This window comes from Miscanthus floridulus, chromosome 1 (genome assembly GCF_019320115.1).
Source record: "Miscanthus floridulus cultivar M001 chromosome 1, ASM1932011v1, whole genome shotgun sequence".
Taxonomy (NCBI): Eukaryota; Viridiplantae; Streptophyta; class Magnoliopsida; order Poales; family Poaceae; genus Miscanthus; species Miscanthus floridulus.
In genome coordinates, this window is record NC_089580.1 from 61937168 (window position 1) to 61943452 (window position 6285).

Here is a 6285-nt window from a genome sequence, read left to right on the forward strand (position 1 = left end):
GATGAAGGCCAAAGGCATGCCCATAAGGTTCTAGGGGGAGGCGGTGACCACGGCAGTGTTCATCCTCAACCGTGCTCCGACCAAGGCCTTGATGGGCAAGACACCGTTGGAAACTTGGTATGGGTGCAAGCCAAGTGTGTCCTTCCTCTAGACATTCGGCTGCATCAGCCATGTTAGGAAGACGAAGCCAAACCTCACCAAGCTAGAGGATAGGAGCACACCGATGGTTTTCCTAGGCTACACGGAGGGTACCAAAGCATACCGGCTCTCTAACCCACGCGAAGACAAGGTGCTTGTCTCATGCAACATCGTGTTCGACGAGAAGGTAGCTTGGGACTAGACTAGTCCAAGCATGAGGGAAGCTGGCGGCTTCACCAGCACCTTCATCGTCGAGCACTTGGTCATCCACGGTGGTGGAGATGCTAGGGAAGAGGAGCCGAGCACTCCTAGGGCAGTGCCGAGCACTTTGGGAGGGATGCCGAGCACTCTTGGGGGGATGCTAAGCACGCCAAGAGTAGCACTAGGAAGTTCTGCAGTGGTGGCGACCACTCCAGGATGGGTGCCGAGCACTCCCGTGGTGGAGCCAAGAGGTCTTGCAGTGGTGCCGACCACTCCAAGATTGAGGCTGAGAACTCCTATAGTGGTGCCGAGCACTATAGGAGTAGTGACGAGCTGTCCAGAAGTAGTGCTGAGCACTGCAACCAGGGTGCCAAGCACTCTAGGTGCTGTGCTGAGCACTCTAGCGGAACAGGGAACTCCCTCAACACTGATCAAGTTCGCCTCACCTCCAAGTGACATCACTGAGTTCGTGGATGCCTTTCACGAAGGTGAGGAGGTGCGGTTCTGCAGGCTAGATGACATCATCGGTGGCACAGGACCCTCAGGACTAGCTGGTCGACTGCTCAATGACACAGGCTGCTGCTCGTCAGTGCAGAGGAACCACCCACATTCGCGCTGGCCGAGCACGACAGAAACTGGTGACGGGCGATGCTGGAAGAGATGAAGGTGATCGAGGAAAACAAGACATGACAGCTCATCGATCCACCTCCAGGATGCCGTCTAATCAGCCTTGAAAGGATCGTGATGGCGACTAGGGGGGGTGAATAGTCCTTTTTAAATCTTAATCACGTTGGCTAACCGAAACAAGTGTGGAATTAAAACTATTGGTCTAGCCAAGACTACACCCCTCTATCTATGTTCACTAGCACCTTGCAAAGATACTAATCAAGCAACAAAGGTGCCGGGCTAGCTAGAGCTCTCCTAACCAATTCTAAAAGCAAGGTCACACAAACCTATGCCACTAGTACTTCAAGCAACAAGGGAGCTCCTATACATGCTAGTAAGCAAAAGCACAAAGCCAACTAATCTCACTAGCAATGCTCAATAACAAGGCAACCAATGCTAAATTAGAGAACGCAATTACTTAGCTACACAAACTAAGCAATGTGACTAACAAGGTTACGCAAACCAAATTAGCCACGCAAGGGGGCTACTTCTATGCTACACAAGCAAGAAGATAACTAGTAAGCTACACAAGCTAACTAATTACAAGAGCAACTACACAAGCTTAATATGTATAAAAGTAATTACAAGCTTGTGTAATGGGGATGCAAACCAATGGGAAGAACAAGGTTGGCATAATGATTTTTCTCCCAAGGTTCACGTGTTTGCCAACACGCTAGTCCCCGTTGTGTCGACCGCTCACTTGGTGGTTCGGCGGCTAATTAGCATCACCCGCTAAGCCCACATGTCGAGCGCCGCAAGAACCTACCCCAAAGGTGAGGGTAGCTCAATGACACACTTTACTAAAGTTGCTCTTCGCGACTCCCACGGGGCGAGCACAATGCCCCTCACAAGCTCCTCTCCGGAGCGCCGCACAAGCTTCTTGTGGGCTTCCACGGAGACCACCACCAAGCCGTCTAGGAGGTGGCAACCTCCAAGAGTAACAAGCACCACCGGCTTGCAACTCGATCACCTAGTGCCACTCGATGCAACCTCATGATGCAATCGCACTAGAATCGCTCGCTCACACAATCGGATGATCACTATCAAGTATGTGTGAGATGGAGGGCTCCTAAGCACTCTCAAGCATGGACACAAAGTCCCCCGAGGTGCTCAGCACCAGCCATGGCCAAAGGCCACTTCTATTTATAGCCCCAAGGGCTAAACTAGCCGTTACCCCTTCACTGGGCAAAAGTCGGGCTGACCGGACGCTCCGGTCGTGTTGACCGGACGCTGGACCTCAGCGTCCAGTCACCCATAGACGACCACGTGTCCTGATTCTAACGGTCACTTGACCTGACTAGACGCAGCAGCTTCAACTGACCGGAGGCTAGACCCTCAGCGTCTGGTCGTTTACAGTAAGGTACCGACCTTAACCGGACACGTCCAGTCGCATGTGATCGGACGCAGCCCAGCGTCTGGTCATACACTAGCTCCTGCGTCACCATGCGTTAGCCTGACCAGACGCACCCTGCCAGCATCTAGTCACTTCTAGTGCCAGCGTCCGATGCACCCAATGAGACTCTGTCTTTTCTATGTAGGGTGCCAGTGGCACCGTCGGACTATCCACACTCTACGGGCGGACACTCCGCCGGTGGAGTTTCTTCACCAAGTTGATCCACATCAACTCCAACTCCATCTCCTTTGTAAATGTGCCAACACTACCAAGTGTACACCACCATGTGTATGTGTGTTAGCTTTTTACAATCATTTCCCAAAGGATGTTAGCCACTCAACTTGCCACGCCACTTTATCCTAGCGACGATGCAAAGTTAGATCACTCGAGTGGCACTAGATGGTCGATATGCAAACAAGTTTGCTCCTCTTGATAGTATGGTCATCTATCCTAAACCTGGTCATAAATTTCTCTACACATCTATGACCAGTGAAATAAAATGTCCTAGGTTATACCTTTGCCTTGCGCATTCCATTCCATCTCCTCCTATGTCAATGCAACACATGCACCAACACGACCAATAATGATATGATCCACTTCATATCATCACGTGATCATATTGGTTCATCGATCTTGACTTCACTTGCTCTTCACCGTTGCCATCGTCCATCGGTGCCAAGTCTTGCTCAAGCTTCACCGCCACACGGTCCATCACTCCAAAGCCTTCGACTTGCCCTTCACGCTTGCAACTGGTCCATCAAGCCAAGTCTTGTCTTGATCTTCTCCACCTTGATCACATGACTCAATGTCATGTCTCATGTGCATTTAAGCTCCTTCATCATCACATGTGTGAGCTTTGCAACATCTCCAAGCCATTTTCACCTTCATGGCATATGTTGCTCACACACATGTACCTGTGGACTAATCACCTATGTATCTCACATAAACACAATTAGTCCACCTAAGTTGTCACTCAATTACCAAAACCAAACAAGGACCTTTCAATCTTCCTCTTTTTGGTAATTGATGACAACTCTACAAAGATATATAAATTAAGCTCTTTTGGATTCATGTTGCTTGCCCAAGCAATTTTACCATGTGTAAATGATTTTGGACAAGTACCACAAACCTAAAATGGTAGTATTTGCTCCCCCTACATATGTGTTAGAGTATTTAATTTGAAGCTTGCACATATGCATAGATTAAAAATGTGGGAGAGTAAATACTACAAAATGATGCTAAGGTGTATAGAATAAACCTTTGAAGCGTGTACCAATCGGAGTTGCACCTTTAAGTTCATCCTTAGCACCATGGTTAGCTAGATATCACTTGACAATAAAAGCACTAGATACCTTGTGAGATCAACATTAAAAGCAAGGTACTAGCATTATTTGAATAACATACCAAGTGTCTAGCTATCATCCTATGCATGCTAGTTATCAAATCATCATTCAAGTTCTACAACTAGCATACACCACACAAGCATGCATGTTGAATTTGAAAGCTTATGCAATGCAAGCAAGCACATGAATATGCACATATCAAATGCAATCAATCAAAGTTCATGAGCTTGCTCCCCCTACTTGTGTGCTTCTCTTGTCCAAGAATTTTGATCCATCTCTTTTCTTCAATGTTGCTCCCTCTTTGCCCATGTTCATGTCCAACCTCTATTTCTTTTATATCTTATCTCTCCCATTGTACAATCTCTCCCCCATTCAATCAAGCTTTTATATCTTTGTATAATCTCTCCCCCTTTGTCATCAATTTCCATAAAAGGTAAGCTTCTTATTGATGCAAAGATATGCATTTGGGGTAGATGGTTGAGGCTTGAATCTTGCATTTTTTATGGACATCACTTGATTGTTGAAATGACACCACTTGTAGATACCACTTGTAACTTATACCACTTGTATCTTGTCTAGAGCTTCTTGAGATACCACACATAAGATTTTTGATCTTGATATCAATTTGTGGGACACCTCCCCCTATGTGATAGCATGGGTCATCCATTTGATACACTTGAGCTCTTGTAGTTGAGGGATGCATTCTTCATTTGATGATCACTTAAAGTTGAGGATCACTTGTGGAACCATCGTCTACTATGTATAGATACCACTTGTAGGAAGTGAATACTATTTGAAAGAATCTTCTAATATGGAACCACTTGTTTGATTTATCAATAAAGACCATTTCTTGAATATTTGCTATCTTCATGAATACCACTTATAGGATATCACTTGTGAGTTGATCTAGACTTTATTTGTAGATTCTTGATAAAATACTTGAGTCTAGATACCATTTGAAACATACAAACTAGATATCCATTTGCATTGTTTTCTTGTGCTTGTACTCTTATCACTATCATGAGCTTCTATGATTGATTTGAACTAAAATAATTTGCCTAAGCTTCCAAGTTCGGTTTGAACCAATGGCAAGCTTCTTCACACCTCTTGCAAGGGTTATCTTGCCAATGTTGTACTTGTCACTTGTTAGCAATCCAAATTGATTCAAGTACTTAGGTTCACTAGCTCATGAACAAATTCATGTACTAACCACTAGATCAAGTAATCATTCAAACAATAGTGGTAGACTATGAATTTAAACATTTTATTTGTTATGCATGATCCTATGAAGCATGTACTATATGCACTAACCGCATACTAGTAAGGGATGAAATGATCATGCACATTACAATGATACCTTTGCTATGTTGGAGTAGAGGATAGTCACATAGATTCCAATTCATTACTCCAATAGCAATATAAAGTCCAATTATAAGTTTGGTGAAGACCAATTGATACCATGTTGACTTTCATTCTTCACCCATGTGAAATGAATACCACTTGTGATTAAGTGCACTTTCTTGTTGTGGTTGACTTGCTTTATCTTTTGATCTTTGCTTGCATGAGAGCATCAATTTGAGAATACCACTTGAAATATCATGATTAGCTCTCTTTTGGGTGTTGCTTGCTTTTCTTGATCAACCCTTTTGATTGCTTCAACTGAGCATCTTAAATGTTCCTTGGATCACCACTTCCATGTTAGCCTTCCAAGTATCATACTTGGTTCACCTACACATAGGTGGCAAGCCCCTACACTAGGAAGAAGTGACCTCTTTCCAAGAACCTATTGTTAACACTCACTTGAAATAATTTGATTGATTGATCCAAGTGATGGACTTAACTTGATGAGTAACCTTGATTCCTTCTTTAAGTTCTTTTCTTTCTTCTTATTTAAGTTCTTTTCTTTCTACTAAATAATTTCCAATAGTCACTAGAACTTAAACTTTAACTTCATCTTGAGTTTGATCTTGATCTTTCAATTTGAGTACCGAATGTGTGCAAAGTATACTTCCTAATTAAATGGCCTTGTACTCATATCTTGTCATGCTTCTAGATCATTTCAAAACCAAACTAAGGTACCTCAAACACTTATAAACATGTTTTCAACTTGAGGACCTTTCAATCAAAGTGACTCTAGATCAATCCAACATTTGTCATTTTTCTGACAGATTTTGTACCTTTCAAAGAAATAAGCATGTCCACCAAAGTACAAATCCAAATGCCACAAAATTTGGTGGAGATGTTCTTTACTAAGTTATCTAGCAGCTATAAAAATTAGAGCTTCATTTGACTTCTAGATTGCTTCCAAATTTTAATTTTTCCACCACTGCTATATGCTGAAAATAGCTGCACTATAGCTGACAAGAACTACTCCAAAACCGAAGCATTTCTTATCCGATTCTTATGAAATTTGTACAGCATCTTATACCATAAGTCTAGAGCATGTACACCAATTTTTATGCCAATCTAATAAGTTTTCAATACTCAAACATAGCTAAGTTCACAGCTAGCTCAGATTTTACAATATATTACAGATTTCAACAC